Raw genomic sequence first — 26,875 nt, forward strand, 5'->3', positions numbered from 1 at the left:
CTTTACATTATTACTAATATAATGATATTCTACTTGTAGTATTACTTAACATAATAACTGTGTCTTTACATTATTACTAATATAATGATATTCTACTTGTGGTATTACTTAACATAATAACTATGTCTTTACATTATTACTAATATAATGATATTCTACTTGTGGTATTACTTAACATAATAACTGTGTCTTTACATTATTACTAATATAATGATATTCTACTTGTGGTATTACTTAACATAATAACTGTGTCTTTACATTATTACTAATATAATGATATTCTACTTGTGGTATTACTTAACATAATAACTGTGTCTTTACATTATTACTAATATAATGATATTCTACTTGTGGTATTACTTAACATAATAACTGTGTCTTTACATTATTACTAATATAATGATATTCTACTTGTGGTATTACTTAACATAATAACTGTGTCTTTACATTATTACTAATATAATGATATTCTACTTGTGGTATTACTTAACATAATAACTATGTCTTTACATTATTACTAATATAATGATATTCTACTTGTAGTATTACTTAACATAATAACTGTGTCTTTACATTATTACTAATATAATGATATTCTACTTGTGGTATTACTTAACATAATAACTGTGTCTTTACATTATTACTAATATAATGATATTCTACTTGTGGTATTACTTAACATAATAACTGTGTCTTTACATTATTACTAATATAATGATATTCTACTTGTAGTATTACTTAACATAATAACTATGGCTTTACATTATTACTAATATAATGATATTCTACTTGTGGTATTACTTAACATAATAACTATGGCTTTACATTATTACTAATATAATGATATTCTACTTGTAGTATTACTTAACATAATAACTATGTCTTTACATTATTACTAATATAATGATATTCTACTTGTAGTATTACTTAACATAATAACTGTGTCTTTACATTATTACTAATATAATGATATTCTACTTGTGGTATTACTTAACATAATAACTGTGTCTTTACATTATTACTAATATAATGATATTCTACTTGTGGTATTACTTAACATAATAACTATGTCTTTACATTATTACTAATATAATGATATTCTACTTGTAGTATTACTTAACATAATAACTGTGTCTTTACATTATTACTAATATAATGATATTCTACTTGTGGTATTACTTAACATAATAACTGTGTCTTTACATTATTACTAATATAATGATATTCTACTTGTGGTATTACTTAACATAATAACTGTGTCTTTACATTATTACTAATATAATGATATTCTACTTGTAGTATTACTTAACATAATAACTGTGTCTTTACATTATTACTAATATAATGATATTCTACTTGTAGTATTACATTAACATAATAACTATGTGTCTTTACATTATTACTAATATAATGATATTCTACTTGTGGTATTACTTAACATAATAACTGTGTCTTTACATTATTACTAATATAATGATATTCTACTTGTGGTATTACTTAACATAATAACTATGTCTTTACATTATTACTAATATAATGATATTCTACTTGTGGTATTACTTAACATAATAACTGTGTCTTTACATTATTACTAATATAATGATATTCTACTTGTAGTATTACTTAACATAATAACTATGTCTTTACATTATTACTAATATAATGATATTCTACTTGTGGTATTACTTAACATAATAACTGTGTCTTTACATTATTACTAATATAATGATATTCTACTTGTAGTATTACTTAACATAATAACTGTGTCTTTACATTATTACTAATATAATGATATTCTACTTGTGGTATTACTTAACATAATAACTGTGTCTTTACATTATTACTAATATAATGATATTCTACTTGTGGTATTACTTAACATAATAACTGTGTCTTTACATTATTACTAATATAATGATATTCTACTTGTGGTATTACTTAACATAATAACTGTGTCTTTACATTATTACTAATATAATGATATTCTACTTGTGGTATTACTTAACATAATAACTGTGTCTTTACATTATTACTAATATAATGATATTCTACTTGTGGTATTACTTAACATAATAACTATGGCTTTACATTATTACTAATATAATGATATTCTACTTGTGGTATTACTTAACATAATAACTATGGCTTTACATTATTACTAATATAATGATATTCTACTTGTAGTATTTCATAATAACTTGTCTTTACATTATTACTAATATTGATATTCATAATAACATAATAACTGTGTCTTTACATTATTACTAATATAATGATATTCTACTTGTGGTATTACTTAACATAATAACTGTGTCTTTACATTATTACTAATATAATGATATTCTACTTGTGGTATTACTTAACATAATAACTGTGTCTTTACATTATTACTAATATAATGATATTCTACTTGTGGTATTACTTAACATAATAACTGTGTCTTTACATTATTACTAATATAATGATATTCTACTTGTAGTATTACTTAACATAATAACTATGGCTTTACATTATTACTAATATAATGATATTCTACTTGTGGTATTACTTAACATAATAACTATGTCTTTACATTATTACTAATATAATGATATTCTACTTGTAGTATTACTTAACATAATAACTGTGTCATTACATTATTACTAATATAATGATATTCTACTTGTAGTATTACTTAACATAATAACTGTCTTTACATTATTACTAATATAATGATATTCTACTTGTAGTACTTAATATAATGATCTTTACATTATTACTAATATAATGATATTCTACTTGTGGTATTACTTAACATAATAACTGTGTCTTTACATTATTACTAATATAATGATATTCTACTTGTAGTATTACTTAACATAATAACTATGTCTTTACATTATTACTAATATAATGATATTCTACTTGTGGTATTACTTAACATAATAACTGTCTTTACATTATTACTAATATAATTACATTATTACTACATATAAATGATTATTCTATTCTTGTGTGGTATTACTTAACATAATAACTGTGTCTTTACATTATTACTAATATAATGATATTCTACTTGTAGTATTACTTAACATAATAACTATGGCTTTACATTATTACTAATATAATGATATTCTTCTTGTAGTATTACTTAACATAATAACTGTGTCTTTACATTATTACTAATATAATGATATTCTACTTGTGGTATTACTTAACATAATAACTATGGCTTTACATTATTACTAATATAATGATATTCTACTTGTGGTATTACTTAACATAATAACTGTGGCTTTACATTATTACTAATATAATGATATTCTACTTGTGGTATTACTTAACATAATAACTATGTCTTTACATTATTACTAATATAATGTCTTTACATTATTACTAATATAATGATATTCTACTTGTAGTATTACTTAACATAATAACTATGTCTTTACATTATTACTAATATAATGATATTCTACTTGTGGTATTACTTAACATAATAACTATGTCTTTACATTATTACTAATATAATGATATTCTACTTGTAGTATTACTTAACATAATAACTGTGTCTTTACATTATTACTAATATAATGATATTCTACTTGTGGTATTACTTAACATAATAACTATGTCTTTACATTATTACTAATATAATGATATTCTACTTGTGGTATTACTTAACATAATAACTGTGTCTTTACATTATTACTAATATAATGATATTCTACTTGTGGTATTACTTAACATAATAACTGTGTCTTTACATTATTACTAATATAATGATATTCTACTTGTGGTATTACTTAACATAATAACTGTGTCTTTACATTATTACTAATATAATGATATTCTACTTGTGGTATTACTTAACATAATAACTATTGTCTTTACATTATTACTAATATAATGATATTCTACTTGTGGTATTACTTAACATAATAACTGTGTCTTTACATTATTACTAATATAATGATATTCTACTTGTAGTATTACTTAACATAATAACTGTGTCTTTACATTATTACTAATATAATGATATTCTACTTGTGGTATTACTTAACATAATAACTGTGTCTTTACATTATTACTAATATAATGATATTCTACTTGTGGTATTACTTAACATAATAACTGTGTCTTTACATTATTACTAATATAATGATATTCTACTTGTGGTATTACTTAACATAATAACTGTGTCTTTACATTATTACTAATATAATGATATTCTACTTGTAGTATTACTTAACATAATAACTATGGCTTTACATTATTACTAATATAATGATATTCTACTTGTGGTATTACTTAACATAATAACTGTGTCTTTACATTATTACTAATATAATGATATTCTACTTGTAGTATTACTTAACATAATAACTATGTCTTTACATTATTACTAATATAATGATATTCTACTTGTGGTATTACTTAACATAATAACTATGTCTTTACATTATTACTAATATAATGATATTCTACTTGTAGTATTACTTAACATAATAACTGTGTCTTTACATTATTACTAATATAATGATATTCTACTTGTAGTATTACTTAACATAATAACTGTGTCTTTACATTATTACTAATATAATGATATTCTACTTGTAGTATTACTTAACATAATAACTGTGTCTTTACATTATTACTAATATAATGATATTCTACTTGTGGTATTACTTAACATAATAACTGTGTCTTTACATTATTACTAATATAATGATATTCTACTTGTAGTATTACTTAACATAATAACTATGGCTTTACATTATTACTAATATAATGATATTCTACTTGTAGTATTACTTAACATAATAACTGTGTCTTTACATTATTACTAATATAATGATATTCTACTTGTGGTATTACTTAACATAATAACTATGGCTTTACATTATTACTAATATAATGATATTCTACTTGTGGTATTACTTAACATAATAACTATGTCTTTACATTATTACTAATATAATGATATTCTACTTGTGGTATTACTTAACATAATAACTGTGTCTTTACATTATTACTAATATAATGATATTCTACTTGTGGTATTACTTAACATAATAACTATGTCTTTACATTATTACTAATATAATGATATTCTACTTGTAGTATTACTAATATAATGATAACTTGTGGTACTTAACATAATAATGGCTTTACATTATTACTAATATAATGATATTCTACTTGTGGTATTACTTAACATAATAACTGTGTCTTTACATTATTACTAATATAATGATATTCTACTTGTAGTATTACTTAACATAATAACTATGTCTTTACATTATTACTAATATAATGATATTCTACTTGTGGTATTACTTAACATAATAACTATGTCTTTACATTATTACTAATATAATGATATTCTACTTGTAGTATTACTTAACATAATAACTGTGTCTTTACATTATTACTAATATAATGATATTCTACTTGTAGTATTACTTAACATAATAACTGTGTCTTTACATTATTACTAATATAATGATATTCTACTTGTGGTATTACTTAACATAATAACTGTGTCTTTACATTATTACTAATATAATGATATTCTACTTGTAGTATTACTTAACATAATAACTGTGTCTTTACATTATTACTAATATAATGATATTCTACTTGTAGTATTACTTAACATAATAACTGTGTCTTTACATTATTACTAATATAATGATATTCTACTTGTGGTATTACTTAACATAATAACTGTGTCTTTACATTATTACTAATATAATGATATTCTACTTGTGGTATTACTTAACATAATAACTATGTCTTTACATTATTACTAATATAATGATATTCTACTTGTAGTATTACTTAACATAATAACTGTGTCTTTACATTATTACTAATATAATGATATTCTACTTGTGGTATTACTTAACATAATAACTGTGTCTTTACATTATTACTAATATAATGATATTCTACTTGTGGTATTACTTAACATAATAACTGTGTCTTTACATTATTACTAATATAATGATATTCTACTTGTGGTATTACTTAACATAATAACTGTGTCTTTACATTATTACTAATATAATGATATTCTACTTGTGGTATTACTTAACATAATAACTGTGTCTTTACATTATTACTAATATAATGATATTCTACTTGTGGTATTACTTAACATAATAACTGTGTCTTTACATTATTACTAATATAATGATATTCTACTTGTGGTATTACTTAACATAATAACTATGGCTTTACATTATTACTAATATAATGATATTCTACTTGTGGTATTACTTAACATAATAACTATGTCTTTACATTATTACTAATATAATGATATTCTACTTGTAGTATTACTTAACATAATAACTATGTCTTTACATTATTACTAATATAATGATATTCTACTTGTGGTATTACTTAACATAATAACTGTGTCTTTACATTATTACTAATATAATGATATTCTACTTGTGGTATTACTTAACATAATAACTGTGTCTTTACATTATTACTAATATAATGATATTCTACTTGTAGTATTACTTAACATAATAACTATGTCTTTACATTATTACTAATATAATGATATTCTACTTGTGGTATTACTTAACATAATAACTGTGTCTTTACATTATTACTAATATAATGATATTCTACTTGTGGTATTACTTAACATAATAACTGTGTCTTTACATTATTACTAATATAATGATATTCTACTTGTGGTATTACTTAACATAATAACTTGTGTCTTTACATTATTACTAATATAATGATATTCTACTTGTGGTATTACTTAACATAATAACTGTGTCTTTACATTATTACTAATATAATGATATTCTACTTGTGGTATTACTTAACATAATAACTGTGTCTTTACATTATTACTAATATAATGATATTCTACTTGTAGTATTACTTAACATAATAACTGTGTCTTTACATTATTACTAATATAATGATATTCTACTTGTGGTATTACTTAACATAATAACTGTGTCTTTACATTATTACTAATATAATGATATTCTACTTGTAGTATTACTTAACATAATAACTATGTCTTTACATTATTACTAATATAATGATATTCTACTTGTGGTATTACTTAACATAATAACTGTGTCTTTACATTATTACTAATATAATGATATTCTACTTGTAGTATTACTTAACATAATAACTGTGTCTTTACATTATTACTAATATAATGATATTCTACTTGTAGTATTACTTAACATAATAACTGTGTCTTTACATTATTACTAATATAATGATATTCTAATATATTATGATATTCTACTTGTGGTATTACTTAACATAATAACTATGTCTTTACATTATTACTAATATAATGATATTCTACTTGTAGTATTACTTAACATAATAACTATGTCTTTACATTATTACTAATATAATGATATTCTACTTGTGGTATTACTTAACATAATAACTATGTCTTTACATTATTACTAATATAATGATATTCTACTTGTAGTATTACTTAACATAATAACTGTGTCTTTACATTATTACTAATATAATGATATTCTACTTGTAGTATTACTTAACATAATAACTGTGTCTTTACATTATTACTAATATAATGATATTCTACTTGTAGTATTACTTAACATAATAACTATGTCTTTACATTATTACTAATATAATGATATTCTACTTGTGGTATTACTTAACATAATAACTGTGTCTTTACATTATTACTAATATAATGATATTCTACTTGTAGTATTACTTAACATAATAACTGTGTCTTTACATTATTACTAATATAATGATATTCTACTTGTAGTATTACTTAACATAATAACTGTGTCTTTACATTATTACTAATATAATGATATTCTACTTGTAGTATTACTTAACATAATAACTGTGTCTTTACATTATTACTAATATAATGATATTCTACTTGTAGTATTACTTAACATAATAACTATGTCTTTACATTATTACTAATATAATGATATTCTACTTGTAGTATTACTTAACATAATAACTGTGTCTTTACATTATTACTAATATAATGATATTCTACTTGTAGTATTACTTAACATAATAACTATGTCTTTACATTATTACTAATATAATGATATTCTACTTGTGGTATTACTTAACATAATAACTGTGTCTTTACATTATTACTAATATAATGATATTCTACTTGTAGTATTACTTAACATAATAACTATGTCTTTACATTATTACTAATATAATGATATTCTACTTGTAGTATTACTTAACATAATAACTATGGCTTTACATTATTACTAATATAATGATATTCTACTTGTAGTATTACTTAACATAATAACTATTCTTTACATTATTACTAATATAATGATATTCTACTTGTGGTATTACTTAACATAATAACTGTGTCTTTACATTATTACTAATATAATGATATTCTACTTGTGGTATTACTTAACATAATAACTATGGCTTTACATTATTACTAATATAATGATATTCTACTTGTAGTATTACTTAACATAATAACTGTGTCTTTACATTATTACTAATATAATGATATTCTACTTGTAGTATTACTTAACATAATAACTGTGTCTTTACATTATTACTAATATAATGATATTCTACTTGTGGTATTACTTAACATAATAACTGTGTCTTTACATTATTACTAATATAATGATATTCTACTTGTAGTATTACTTAACATAATAACTGTGTCTTTACATTATTACTAATATAATGATATTCTACTTGTAGTATTACTTAACATAATAACTGTGTCTTTACATTATTACTAATATAATGATATTCTACTTGTGGTATTACTTAACATAATAACTATGTCTTTACATTATTACTAATATAATGATATTCTACTTGTAGTATTACTTAACATAATAACTGTGTCTTTACATTATTACTAATATAATGATATTCTACTTGTAGTATTACTTAACATAATAACTGTGTCTTTACATTATTACTAATATAATGATATTCTACTTGTAGTATTACTTAACATAATAACTGTGTCTTTACATTATTACTAATATAATGATATTCTACTTGTAGTATTACTTAACATAATAACTATGTCTTTACATTATTACTAATATAATGATATTCTACTTGTAGTATTACTTAACATAATAACTATGATATTCTCTTTACATTATTACTAATATAATGATATTCTACTTGTAGTATTACTTAACATAATAACTGTGTCTTTACATTATTACTAATATAATGATATTCTACTTGTGGTATTACTTAACATAATAACTATGTGTCTTTACATTATTACTAATATAATGATATTCTACTTGTAGTATTACTTAACATAATAACTGTGTCTTTACATTATTACTAATATAATGATATTCTACTTGTAGTATTACTTAACATAATAACTGTGTCTTTACATTATTACTAATATAATGATATTCTACTTGTAGTATTACTTAACATAATAACTGTGTCTTTACATTATTACTAATATAATGATATTCTACTTGTAGTATTACTTAACATAATAACTGTGTCTTTACATTATTACTAATATAATGATATTCTACTTGTAGTATTACTTAACATAATAACTGTGTCTTTACATTATTACTAATATAATGATATTCTACTTGTAGTATTACTTAACATAATAACTGTGTCTTTACATTATTACTAATATAATGATATTTTATTTGTGGTGTTACTTAACATAATAACTGTGTCTTTACATTATTACTAATATAATGATATTCTACTTGTAGTATTACTTAACATAATAACTGTGTCTTTACATTATTACTAATATAATGATATTCTACTTGTGGTATTACTTAACATAATAACTGTGTCTTTACATTATTACTAATATAATGATATTCTACTTGTGGTATTACTTAACATAATAACTGTGTCTTTACATTATTACTAATATAATGATATTCTACTTGTGGTATTACTTAACATAATAACTGTGTCTTTACATTATTACTAATATAATGATATTCTACTTGTGGTATTACTTAACATAATAACTATGGCTTTACATTATTACTAATATAATGATATTCTACTTGTGGTATTACTTAACATAATAACTACTATGGCTTTACATTATTACTAATATAATGATATTCTACTTGTAGTATTACTTAACATAATAACTATGGCTTTACATTATTACTAATATAATGATATTCTACTTGTAGTATTACTTAACATAATAACTGTGTCTTTACATTATTACTAATATAATGATATTCTACTTGTAGTATTACTTAACATAATTATTACTAATATAATGATATTCTACTTGTGGTATTACTTAACATAATAACTATGTCTTTACATTATTACTAATAATGATATTCTACTTGTAGTATTACTTAACATAATAACTATGTCTTTACATTATTACTAATATAATGATATTCTACTTGTAGTATTACTTAACATAATAACTGTGTCTTTACATTATTACTAATATAATGATATTCTACTTGTAGTATTACTTAACATAATAACTGTGTCTTTACATTATTACTAATATAATGATATTCTACTTGTGGTATTACTTAACATAATAACTGTGTCTTTACATTATTACTAATATAATGATATTCTACTTGTAGTATTACTTAACATAATAACTATGTCTTTACATTATTACTAATATAATGATATTCTACTTGTGGTATTACTTAACATAATAACTATGTCTTTACATTATTACTAATATAATGATATTCTACTTGTAGTATTACTTAACATAATAACTGTGTCTTTACATTATTACTAATATAATGATATTCTACTTGTAGTATTACTTAACATAATAACTATGTCTTTACATTATTACTAATATAATGATATTCTACTTGTGGTATTACTTAACATAATAACTGTGTCTTTACATTATTACTAATATAATGATATTCTACTTGTGGTATTACTTAACATAATAACTATGTCTTTACATTATTACTAATATAATGATATTCTACTTGTGGTATTACTTAACATAATAACTGTGTCTTTACATTATTACTAATATAATGATATTCTACTTGTGGTATTACTTAACATAATAACTGTGTGCTTTACATTATTACTAATATAATGATATTCTACTTGTGGTATTACTTAACATAATAACTGTGTCTTTACATTATTACTAATATAATGATATTCTACTTGTAGTATTACTTAACATAATAACTGTGTCTTTACATTATTACTAATATAATGATATTCTACTTGTGGTATTACTTAACATAATAACTATGTCTTTACATTATTACTAATATAATGATATTCTACTTGTGGTATTACTTAACATAATAACTGTGTCTTTACATTATTACTAATATAATGATATTCTACTTGTGGTATTACTTAACATAATAACTGTGTCTTTACATTATTACTAATATAATGATATTCTACTTGTAGTATTACTTAACATAATAACTGTGTCTTTACATTATTACTAATATAATGATATTCTACTTGTGGTATTTACTTAACATAATAACTGTGTCTTTACATTATTACTAATATAATGATATTCTACTTGTAGTATTACTTAACATAATAACTGTGTCTTTACATTATTACTAATATAATGATATTCTACTTGTAGTATTACTTAACATAATAACTGTGTCTTTACATTATTACTAATATAATGATATTCTACTTGTGGTATTACTTAACATAATAACTGTGTCTTTACATTATTACTAATATAATGATATTCTACTTGTGGTATTACTTAACATAATAACTATGTCTTTACATTATTACTAATATAATGATATTCTACTTGTGGTATTACTTAACATAATAACTATGGCTTTACATTATTACTAATATAATGATATTCTACTTGTAGTATTACTTAACATAATAACTGTGTCTTTACATTATTACTAATATAATGATATTCTACTTGTGGTATTACTTAACATAATAACTATGGCTTTACATTATTACTAATATAATGATATTCTACTTGTAGTATTACTTAACATAATAACTATGGCTTTACATTATTACTAATATAATGATATTCTACTTGTGGTATTACTTAACATAATAACTATGGCTTTACATTATTACTAATATAATGATATTCTACTTGTGGTATTACTTAACATAATAACTATGGCTTTACATTATTACTAATATAATGATATTCTACTTGTAGTATTACTTAACATAATAACTATGTCTTTACATTATTACTAATATAATGATATTCTACTTGTAGTATTACTTAACATAATAACTGTGTCTTTACATTATTACTAATATAATGATATTCTACTTGTGGTATTACTTAACATAATAACTGTGTCTTTACATTATTACTAATATAATGATATTCTACTTGTAGTATTACTTAACATAATAACTGTGTCTTTACATTATTACTAATATAATGATATTCTACTTGTAGTATTACTTAACATAATAACTGTGTCTTTACATTATTACTAATATAATGATATTCTACTTGTAGTATTACTTAACATAATAACTGTGTCTTTACATTATTACTAATATAATGATATTCTACTTGTGGTATTACTTAACATAATAACTGTGTCTTTACATTATTACTAATATAATGATATTCTACTTGTGGTATTACTTAACATAATAACTGTGTCTTTACATTATTACTAATATAATGATATTCTACTTGTGGTATTACTTAACATAATAACTGTGTCTTTACATTATTACTAATATAATGATATTCTACTTGTAGTATTACTTAACATAATAACTGTGTCTTTACATTATTACTAATATAATGATATTCTACTTGTAGTATTACTTAACATAATAACTATGTCTTTACATTATTACTAATATAATGATATTCTACTTGTGGTATTACTTAACATAATAACTGTGTCTTTACATTATTACTAATATAATGATATTCTACTTGTGGTATTACTTAACATAATAACTATGTCTTTACATTATTACTAATATAATGATATTCTACTTGTAGTATTACTTAACATAATAACTGTGTCTTTACATTATTACTAATATAATGATATTCTACTTGTGGTATTACTTAACATAATAACTGTGTCTTTACATTATTACTAATATAATGATATTCTACTTGTGGTATTACTTAACATAATAACTATGTCTTTACATTATTACTAATATAATGATATTCTACTTGTGTCTTTACATTATTACTAATATAATGATAGTATTACTTAACATAATAACTATGTCTTTACATTATTACTAATATAATGATATTCTACTTGTAGTATTACTTAAAATAATAACTATGGCTTTACATTATTACTAATATAATGATATTCTACTTGTAGTATTACTTAACATAATAACTGTGTCTTTACATTATTACTAATATAATGATATTCTACTTGTAGTATTACTTAACATAATAACTATGGCTTTACATTATTACTAATATAATGATATTCTACTTGTAGTATTACTTAACATAATAACTATGTCTTTACATTATTACTAATATAATGATATTCTACTTGTAGTATTACTTAACATAATAACTGTGTCTTTACATTATTACTAATATAATGATATTCTACTTGTGGTATTACTTAACATAATAACTGTGTCTTTACATTATTACTAATATAATGATATTCTACTTGTAGTATTACTTAACATAATAACTGTGTCTTTACATTATTACTAATATAATGATATTCTACTTGTGGTATTACTTAACATAATAACTGTGTCTTTACATTATTACTAATATAATGATATTCTACTTGTAGTATTACTTAACATAATAACTGTGTCTTTACATTATTACTAATATAATGATATTCTACTTGTAGTATTACTTAACATAATAACTGTGTCTTTACATTATTACTAATATAATGATATTCTACTTGTATGTATTACTTAACATAATAACTACTTGTGGTATTACTTAACATAATAACATGTCTTTACATTATTACTAATATAATGATATTCTACTTGTAGTATTACTTAACATAATAACTGTGTCTTTACATTATTACTAATATAATGATATTCTACTTGTAGTATTACTTAACATAATAACTGTGTCTTTACATTATTACTAATATAATGATATTCTACTTGTAGTATTACTTAACATAATAACTATGTCTTTACATTATTACTAATATAATGATATTCTACTTGTGGTATTACTTAACATAATAACTATGGCTTTACATTATTACTAATATAATGATATTCTACTTGTAGTATTACTTAACATAATAACTATGTCTTTACATTATTACTAATATAATGATATTCTACTTGTGGTATTACTTAACATAATAACTGTGTCTTTACATTATTACTAATATAATGATATTCTACTTGTAGTATTACTTAACATAATAACTGTGTCTTTACATTATTACTAATATAATGATATTCTACTTGTAGTATTACTTAACATAATAACTGTGTCTTTACATTATTACTAATATAATGATATTCTACTTGTGGTATTACTTAACATAATAACTGTGTCTTTACATTATTACTAATATAATGATATTCTACTTGTGGTATTACTTAACATAATAACTGTGTCTTTACATTATTACTAATATAATGATATTCTACTTGTAGTATTACTTAACATAATAACTGTGTCTTTACATTATTACTAATATAATGATATTCTACTTGTGGTATTACTTAACATAATAACTGTGTCTTTACATTATTACTAATATAATGATATTCTACTTGTAGTATTACTTAACATAATAACTGTGTCTTTACATTATTACTAATATAATGATATTCTACTTGTGGTATTACTTAACATAATAACTGTGTCTTTACATTATTACTAATATAATGATATTCTACTTGTAGTATTACTTAACATAATAACTATGGCTTTACATTATTACTAATATAATGATATTCTACTTGTGGTATTACTTAACATAATAACTGTGTCTTTACATTATTACTAATATAATGATATTCTACTTGTAGTATTACTTAACATAATAACTGTGTCTTTACATTATTACTAATATAATGATATTCTACTTGTAGTATTACTTAACATAATAACTGTGTCTTTACATTATTACTAATATAATGATATTCTACTTGTAGTATTACTTAACATAATAACTGTGTCTTTACATTATTACTAATATAATGATATTCTACTTGTAGTATTACTTAACATAATAACTGTGTCTTTACATTATTACTAATATAATGATATTCTACTTGTAGTATTACTTAACATAATAACTGTGTCTTTACATTATTACTAATATAATGATATTCTACTTGTAGTATTACTTAACATAATAACTGTGTCTTTACATTATTACTAATATAATGATATTCTACTTGTAGTATTACTTAACATAATAACTGTGTCTTTACATTATTACTAATATAATGATATTCTACTTGTAGTATTACTTAACATAATAACTGTGTCTTTACATTATTACTAATATAATGATATTCTACTTGTAGTATTACTTAACATAATAACTGTGTCTTTACATTATTACTAATATAATGATATTCTACTTGTAGTATTACTTAACATAATAACTGTGTCTTTACATTATTACTAATATAATGATATTCTACTTGTAGTATTACTTAACATAATAACTGTGTCTTTACATTATTACTAATATAATGATATTCTACTTGTAGTATTACTTAACATAATAACTATGGCTTTACATTATTACTAATATAATGATATTCTACTTGTGGTATTACTTAACATAATAACTATGGCTTTACATTATTACTAATATAATGATATTCTACTTGTGGTATTACTTAACATAATAACTATGTCTTTACATTATTACTAATATAATGATATTCTACTTGTAGTATTACTTAACATAATAACTATGTCTTTACATTATTACTAATATAATGATATTCTACTTGTAGTATTACTTAACATAATAACTGTGTCTTTACATTATTACTAATATAATGATATTCTACTTGTAGTATTACTTAACATAATAACTGTGTCTTTACATTATTACTAATATAATGATATTCTACTTGTAGTATTACTTAACATAATAACTGTGTCTTTACATTATTACTAATATAATGATATTCTACTTGTAGTATTACTTAACATAATAACTATGGCTTTACATTATTACTAATATAATGATATTCTACTTGTAGTATTACTTAACATAATAACTGTGTCTTTACATTATTACTAATATAATGATATTCTACTTGTAGTATTACTTAACATAATAACTGTGTCTTTACATTATTACTAATATAATGATATTCTACTTGTAGTATTACTTAACATAATAACTGTGTCTTTACATTATTACTAATATAATGATATTCTACTTGTAGTATTACTTAACATAATAACTGTGTCTTTACATTATTACTAATATAATGATATTCTACTTGTAGTATTACTTAACATAATAACTGTGTCTTTACATTATTACTAATATAATGATATTCTACTTGTAGTATTACTTAACATAATAACTATGTCTTTACATTATTACTAATATAATGATATTCTACTTGTAGTATTACTTAACATAATAACTGTGTCTTTACATTATTACTAATATAATGATATTCTACTTGTAGTATTACTTAACATAATAACTGTGTCTTTACATTATTACTAATATAATGATATTCTACTTGTAGTATTACTTAACATAATAACTGTGTCTTTACATTATTACTAATATAATGATATTCTACTTGTAGTATTACTTAACATAATAACTATGGCTTTACATTATTACTAATATAATGATATTCTACTTGTAGTATTACTTAACATAATAACTATGTCTTTACATTATTACTAATATAATGATATTCTACTTGTAGTATTACTTAACATAATAACTATGGCTTTACATTATTACTAATATAATGATATTCTACTTGTAGTATTACTTAACATAATAACTGTGTCTTTACATTATTACTAATATAATGATATTCTACTTGTAGTATTACTTAACATAATAACTATGGCTTTACATTATTACTAATATAATGATATTCTACTTGTAGTATTACTTAACATAATAACTATGGCTTTACATTATTACTAATATAATGATATTCTACTTGTAGTATTACTTAACATAATAACTGTGTCTTTACATTATTATTAATATAATGATATTCTACTTGTGGTATTACTTAACATAATAACTGTGTCTTTACATTATTACTAATATAATGATATTCTACTTGTAGTATTACTTAACATAATAACTTTGTCTTTACATTATTACCAATATAATGATATTCTACTTGTAGTATTACTTAACATAATAACTGTGTCTTTACATTATTACTAATATAATGATATTCTACTTGTAGTATTACTTAACATAATAACTGTGTCTTTACATTATTACTAATATAATGATATTCTACTTGTAGTATTACTTAACATAATAACTGTGTCTTTACATTATTACTAATATAATGATTTTCTACTTGTAGTATTACTTAACATAATAACTATGGCTTTACATTATTACTAATATAATGATATTCTACTTGTAGTATTACTTAACATAATAACTATGGCTTTACATTATTACTAATATAATGATATTCTACTTGTAGTATTACTTAACATAATAACTGTGTCTTTACATTATTACTAATATAATGATATTCTACTTGTAGTATTACTTAACATAATAACTGTGTCTTTACATTATTACTAATATAATGATATTCTACTTGTAGTATTACTTAACATAATAACTATGGCTTTACATTATTACTAATATAATGATATTCTACTTGTAGTATTACTTAACATAATAACTATGGCTTTACATTATTACTAATATAATGATATTCTACTTGTAGTATTACTTAACATAATAACTGTGTCTTTACATTATTACTAATATAATGATATTCTACTTGTAGTATTACTTAACATAATAACTGTGTCTTTACATTATTACTAATATAATGATATTCTACTTGTAGTATTACTTAACATAATAACCGTGTCTTTACATTATTACTAATATAATGATATTCTACTTGTAGTATTACTTAACATAATAACTGTGTCTTTACATTATTACTAATATAATGATATTCTACTTGTAGTATTACTTAACATAATAACTGTGTCTTTACATTATTACTAATATAATGATATTCTACTTGTAGTATTACTTAACATAATAACTGTGTCTTTACATTATTACTAATATAATGATATTCTACTTGTAGTATTACTTAACATAATAACTGTGTCTTTACATTATTACTAATATAATGATATTCTACTTGTAGTATTACTTAACATAATAACTGTGTCTTTACATTATTACTAATATAATGATATTCTACTTGTAGTATTACTTAACATAATAACTGTGTCTTTACATTATTACTAATATAATGATATTCTACTTGTAGTATTACTTAACATAATAACTATGGCTTTACATTATTACTAATATAATGATATTCTACTTGTAGTATTACTTAACATAATAACTGTGTCTTTACATTATTACTAATATAATGATATTCTACTTGTAGTATTACTTAACATAATAACTGTGTCTTTACATTATTACTAATATAATGATATTCTACTTGTAGTATTACTTAACATAATAACTGTGTCTTTACATTATTACTAATATAATGATATTCTACTTGTAGTATTACTTAACATAATAACTGTGGCTTTACATTATTACTAATATAATGATATTCTACTTGTAGTATTACTTAACATAATAACTGTGTCTTTACATTATTACTAATATAATGATATTCTACTTGTAGTATTACTTAACATAATAACTGTGTCTTTACATTATTACTAATATAATGATATTCTACTTGTAGTATTACTTAACATAATAACTGTGTCTTTACATTATTACTAATATAATGATATTCTACTTGTAGTATTACTTAACATAATAACTGTGTCTTTACATTATTACTAATATAATGATATTCTACTTGTAGTATTACTTAACATAATAACTGTGTCTTTACATTATTACTAATATAATGATATTCTACTTGTAGTATTACTTAACATAATAACTGTGTCTTTACATTATTACTAATATAATGATATTCTACTTGTAGTATTACTTAACATAATAACTGTGTCTTTACATTATTACTAATATAATGATATTCTACTTGTAGTATTACTTAACATAATAACTGTGTCTTTACATTATTACTAATATAATGATATTCTACTTGTAGTATTACTTAACATAATAACTGTGTCTTTACATTATTACTAATATAATGATATTCTACTTGTAGTATTACTTAACATAATAACTGTGTCTTTACATTATTACTAATATAATGATATTCTACTTGTAGTATTACTTAACATAATAACTATGGCTTTACATTATTACTAATATAATGATATTCTACTTGTAGTATTACTTAACATAATAACTGTGTCTTTACATTATTACTAATATAATGATATTCTACTTGTAGTATTACTTAACATAATAACTATGGCTTTACATTATTACTAATATAATGATATTCTACTTGTAGTATTACTTAACATAATAACTATGGCTTTACATTATTACTAATATAATGATATTCTACTTGTAGTATTACTTAACATAATAACTGTGTCTTTACATTATTACTAATATAATGATATTCTACTTGTGGTATTACTTAACATAATAACTGTGTCTTTACATTATTACTAATATAATGATATTCTACTTGTAGTATTACTTAACATAATAACTTTGTCTTTACATTATTACCAATATAATGATATTGTACTTGTAGTATTACTTAACATAATAACTGTGTTTTTACATTATTACAAATATAATGATATTGTACTTGTAGTATTACTTAACATAATAACTGTGTCTTTACATTATTACTAATATAATGATATTCTACTTGTAGTATTACTTAACATAATAACTGTGTTCTTACATTATTACTAATATAATGATATTCTACTTGTAGTATTACTTAACATAATAACTATGGCTTTACATTATTACTAATATAATGATATTCTACTTGTAGTATTACTTAACATAATAACTATGGCTTTACATTATTACTAATATAATGATATTCTACTTGTAGTATTACTCAACATAATAACTATGGCTTTACATTATTACTAATATAATGATATTGTACTTGTAGTATTACTTAACATAATAACTGTGTTTTTACATTATTATTAATATAATGATATTCTACTTGTAGTATTACTTAACATAATAACTGTGTCTTTACATTATTACTAATATAATGATATTCTACTTGTAGTATTACTTAACATAATAACTGTGTCTTTACATTATTACAAATATAATGATATTCTACTTGTAGTATTACTTAATATAATAACTATGGCTTTACATTATTACTAATATAATGATATTCTACTTGTAGTATTACTTAACATAATAACTGTGTCTTTACATTATTACTAATATAATGATATTCTACTTGTAGTATTACTTAACATAATAACTGTGTCTTTACATTATTACTAATATAATGATATTCTACTTGTAGTATTACTTAACATAATAACTTTGTCTTTACATTATTACTAATATAATGATATTCTACTTGTAGTATTACTTAACATAATAACTATGGCTTTACATTATTACTAATATAATGATATTCTACTTGTAGTATTACTTAACATAATAACTATGGCTTTACATTATTACTAATATAATGATATTCTACTTGTAGTATTACTTAATATAATAACTGTGTCTTTACATTATTATTAATATAATGATATTCTACTTGTAGTATTACTTAACATAATAACTGTGGCTTTACATTATTACTAATATAATGATATTCTACTTGTAGTATTACTTAACATAATAACTGTGCCTTTACATTATTATTAATATAATGATATTCTACTTGTAGTATTACTTAACATAATAACTGTGTCTTTACATTATTACTAATATAATGATATTCTACTTGTAGTATTACTTAACATAATAACTGTGTCTTTACATTATTACTAATATAATGATATTCTACTTGTAGTATTACTTAACATAATAACTGTGTCTTTACATTATTTTTAAGATAATGATATTGTACTTTTAGTATTACTTAACATAATAACTGTGTCTTTACATTATTACTAATATAATGATATTCTACTTGTAGTATTACTTAACATAATAACTGTGTCTTTACATTATTACTAATATAATGATATTCTACTTGTAGTATTACTTAACATAATAACTGTGTCTTTACATTATTATTAATATAATGATATTCTACTTGTAGTATTACTTAACATAATAACTGTGTCTTTACATTATTACTAATATAATGATATTCTACTTGTAGTATTACTTAACATAATAACTGTGTCTTTACGTTATTACGAATATAATGATATTCTACTTGTAGTATTACTTAACATAATAACTATGGCTTTACATTATTACTAATATAATGATATTCTACTTGTAGTATTACTTAACATAATAACTGTGTCTTTACATTATTATTAATATAATGATATTGTTCTTGTAGTATTACTTAACATAATAACTGTGTCTTTACATTATTACCAATATAATGATATTCTACTTGTAGTATTACTTAACATAATAACTGTGTCTTTACATTATTATTAATATAATGATATTCTTCTTGTAGTATTACTTAACATAATAACTGTGGCTTTACATTATTAGTAATATAATGATATTGTACTTGTAGTATTACTTAACATAATAACTGTGCCTTTACATTATTATTAATATAATGATATTGTACTTGTAGTATTACTTAACATAATAACTGTGTCTTTACATTATTACTAATATAATGATATTCTAGTTGTAGTATTACTTAACATAATAACTGTGTCTTTACATTATTACTAATATAATGATATTCTACTTGTAGTATTACTTAATATAATAACTGTGTCTTTACATTATTATTAATATAATGATATTGTACTTTTAGTATTACTGAACATAATAACTGTGTCTTTACATTATTACCATTATAATGATATTCTATTTGTAGTATTACTTAACATAATAACTGTGTCTTTACATTATTACCAATATAATGATATTCTACTTGTAGTATTACTTAACATAATAACTGTGTCTTTACATTATTATTAATATAATGATATTCTACTTGTAGTATTACTTAACATAATAACTGTGTCTTTACGTTATTACTAATATAATGATATTCTACTTGTAGTATTACTTAACATAATAACTGTGTCTTTACGTTATTACTAATATAATGATATTCTACTTGTAGTATTACTTAACATAATAACTGTGTCTTTACGTTATTACTAATATAATGATATTCTACTTGTAGTATTACTTAACATAATAACTATGGCTTTACATTATTACTAATATAATGATATTCTACTTGTAGTATTACTTAACATAATAACTGTGTCTTTACATTATTATTAATATAATGATATTTTTCTTTTAGTATTACTTAACATAATAACTGTGTCTTTACATTATTACCAATATAATGATATTCTACTTGTAGTATTACTTAACATAATAACTGTGTCTTTACATTATTATTAATATAATGATATTCTACTTGTAGTATTACTTAACATAATTACTGTGTCTTTACATTATTATTAATATAATGATATTCAACTTGTAGTTTGTTCTCATGTTGCTCACTCCAAGTCGACTGCCAGCTGGCATGGAGCCAAGCCTTCGATACAGGACCACAGTCTATGTATGGGACAGGCACAGTGGTGATAGTACCAGAGCAGATAGACTTAGCTGTAAAGTCGGTGAGCTGGTTCCTGCGAATACCAATGTGACCAGGTATCCAGAAAAAGTGGATAGAAGTAGATGTTACAGAGAAATGTGCCAGTCAGTTTTGAATATCAACGAGAACAGGGTGTGAACCAATGTGAAGCGATTCCAGGGCCAGTAGATAACTAAGCAAGTCAGTATAAATAGTGCAGTTTGAGTACTGCTTAGCTTCTATGTGTCCAGAACAAGAGAAATGGCGTATAGTTCAGCAGTGAAAACAAAAGTTGTGAAGGGGATTCTGCGCGCAACTACCGAACCACAACAAACCATGGCAGAGCCCAGACAGTCACCATCTGTATAAATAAGAATGGAAAGATGGTTCGAAAGATGTTCAGCAAATAACAGACAGTATTTCCAATCGGGACTGTCAGAAGCCATGGTGGGATGAGCTGATCAGAGGATACAGCAATGTTGTCCAAGGACAGACCCAATTCATCCAACTGCGCCTGGATTCGAAGACCAAAAGGTGCAACTTCTGGAAAAGTACTGCCCACCGAGGAAGGAAAACACAACCCCAGGTGAGATGCTTTGATAAGAAAAACAGTTTTGAAGCGTACAGTAAAGACAGTTACAAATGGCGGAGGTGCAATGAAATTCATGAGACTCTATGTATAAGCTCTAAACTGGGGAAGTGCTGAAAGCCACAGTGCAGGGCTAAAGTCCTTGATGATGAATAGGGTCCAGCATCTTTAAGGCCGAGGTTCGGGTAGAACCATAGATCAGTGATCCGTAGTTGAGTGTCGATTGAATAAGAGCACGATATATCTTTAGCATAGAACAACGATCCGCTCTCCACGTTGTTGTAGAGAGGACATGGAGGATTTTCAGTACTCTTGACCCATAGCTGATTGATGTGTGGAATAAATGTCATCTTATAGTCAAAGATAAGCCCAAATAACTTTGTCTCAGGGACCACAGACAGCACAGTTTTACCAATTCGGAGTTCAAGATCAGGGTGAATAACCCCCTTGGCGGCAAACGTGCATACAAACGGTTTTAGAGAGAGAGAAGTTAAAGCCGTTTCTGTGGTCCACTTCACTAAACGATTGAGGGCAGTCTGTAGCTGCCACTCAATTTACCTCATGTTCGACGACTGACATGAAATGTGAAAGTCGTCGACACAGAGCCCGTTTGTAACATTGAGAGGGAGTTGTTGAGTGATAGCATTAATCTTTATACTAAAAAGTCTAACGCTCAAAAACAGCTCTAAGGGTCTCCAAGTTCCTGGAAAAAAGAATAGGAAAGTATCAAACCAACACGAACTTAGAATCGCCTGCCCATTGAAAAAATTTTAATAAAAATGGCAAATGGCCACGTAACCCATATATATGGAGGTCTCGCAATATGCCATACCTCCATGTTGTATCATAAGCCTTTTTAATGTCAAATAATAAAGAGTTATTGAATAGAATGGAATCTATAGAGAAGATAAATAGTATTAGAATAGCTAAACAGGAAATACTGAATATCATGGAAACTATTGAATAGATAAGGAATATTATGGAAACTATAGAGAAGATGGTAAAAAGATAGGGAATAATATGGAAACTGTAGAGAAGAAAGTTAATATTATGTAAACTGTAGAGAAGGTAGGGAATATTATGTAAACTGTAGAGAAGGTAGGGAATATTATGTAAACTGTAGAGAGAAAAGTTACTATTATGTAAACTGTAGAGAAGGTAGGGAATAATATGTAAACTGTAGAGAAGGTAGGGAATATTATGTGAACTGTAGAGAAGGTAGGGAATATTATGTAAACTGTAGAGAGAAAAGTTAATATTATGTAAACTGTAAAGAAGAAAGGTAATATTATGTAAACTATGGAGAATATTGTGGAAAAAATGGAAAAGATACTGAATGTTGTGGAAACTATATAGAAGATAGAGAACATTAAGGTTTAATTTGATTCCTATAGGTGGGTAATGAGACATTTCGTACTTTTGTCACGCGTGGATCTAACAAGTCTTATATATTCCATGAATATAACGAATCCCTCATCTATTCTATGGATATAACAAATCCCTCATTTATTCCATGGATATAAGGAATTCCTAATTTATTCCATGGGTATAACTGATCCCTCACCTATTCCATGGATATAACGAATCCTTCATCTATTCCATGGATATAACGAATCCCTCATCTATTCTATGGATATAAAAAATCCCTCATTTATTCCATAGATATAACGAATCCCTCATTTATTCCATGGATATAATTAATTCCTCATCTATTCCATGGATATAACGAATCCCTCATCTATTCTATGGATATAACAAATCCCTCATTTATTCCATAGATATAACGAATCCCTCATTTATTCCATGGATATAATTAATTCCTCATCTATTCCATGGATATAACGAATCCTTCATCTATTCTATGGATATAACAAATCCCTCATTTATTCCATGGATATAACGAATCCTTCATTTATTCCATGGATATAACGAATCCCTCATCTATTCTATGGATATAACAAATCCCTCATTTATTCCATAGATATAACGAATCCCTCATTTATTCCATGGATATAACGAATCCTTCATCTATTCCATGGATATAACGAATCCCTCATCTGTTCCATGGATATAACGAATCCCTCATTTATTCCATGGATATAACGAATCCCTCATCTATTCTATGAATATAGCTAATCCCTGATCTATTCCATGGATATAACGAATCCCTCATTTATTCCATGAATATAACGAATTCCTCATTTATTCCATGGGTATAACTGATCCCTTATCTATTCCATGGATATAACGAATCCCTCATTTATTCCATGGATATAACAAATCCCTCATCTATTCCATGGATATAACGAATCCCTCATCTATTCCATGGATATAAGAAATCCCACATCAATTCTATGATGATAAGCCTTGGAGTTTGTGGTGTTCATTGATTTCACTGGAAAGTTTAAGAATTAATTCTTCGTAGCTTGAAATTCACAATGTAAAGAACTATTTTTATGTGAAATGTAACGGTTTCTAGTGATATTAAGGTTCATGTTTATTTTACTGAGAAGTTAGTTTACGCTATTTACTTATAAAAAATATTATATTTGTGTAGATAAAATATCATAAAATGAACTACAGAAAGAAAGTGTCATTAAACAAGGCTAGCCATCAATATCTCTAAGTTGTTAGGTGGGGCTTAGCTTTTAACATTTATTTTTATGTGATATTATATATCAGAGTGTATAAATATTTTTATCACTGCTTAATTTCTTTCGATTATCTATACTACAAATGTCTGCACCAGAAGGCAGCAGGAGATAAATTAAATAGAAAGGTGATTACAAGAGGCTTACCGAAAAAGCACTTAATTTCGCATCTTAAAGTTGAATATATTTCTACTAATATTTCTCTGATTCTGTTACAATAATATTTGATAATTTTCGAAGGTTTCGTTTCTTTAGTTGACGAAGTTGTATAGAGTTTTTTATATAGTTGTTTTATCAAGCTTTACAAACTTATCGTTTCCTTATTTCTAAACAAACACTAAAAGCAAACCCGTTGTAAGTGAGTGTCTCCTAAGAACAGGAAAAGTGGAGTCTTTAAACATACATTTTCAGCAATAATTCTCAAAATGTGGAAGTTATTGATTCAAACTGTGAAACATTTTATTCTAAAAATATTAGTAGACCCACCATAACAATATAGAATAAACATTATATATTATCTACAGTGTCCTCCAGTGATAACTTATAAGATTGTAACAGTATTGCTATAGTGTTAGTGTAATGTTATAATGCTACTTTATGTACGCTGTCTTTCATTTAAACTCCTAGAATTGTGACAGTATTGTTATTGTGATGTGTTATGTCACAGTACTAGCTCTAACTGTACTCTCTTTTGTTGACAATTCCTAAGATTGTGACAACTTTGTTATTGTGTTATTCTAATATTACAGCACTAGCTTTAACAACACTGACT

This window comes from Tachypleus tridentatus, unplaced genomic scaffold, assembly GCF_004210375.1.
Source record: "Tachypleus tridentatus isolate NWPU-2018 unplaced genomic scaffold, ASM421037v1 Hic_cluster_1, whole genome shotgun sequence".
Classification (NCBI taxonomy): Eukaryota; Metazoa; Arthropoda; class Merostomata; order Xiphosura; family Limulidae; genus Tachypleus; species Tachypleus tridentatus.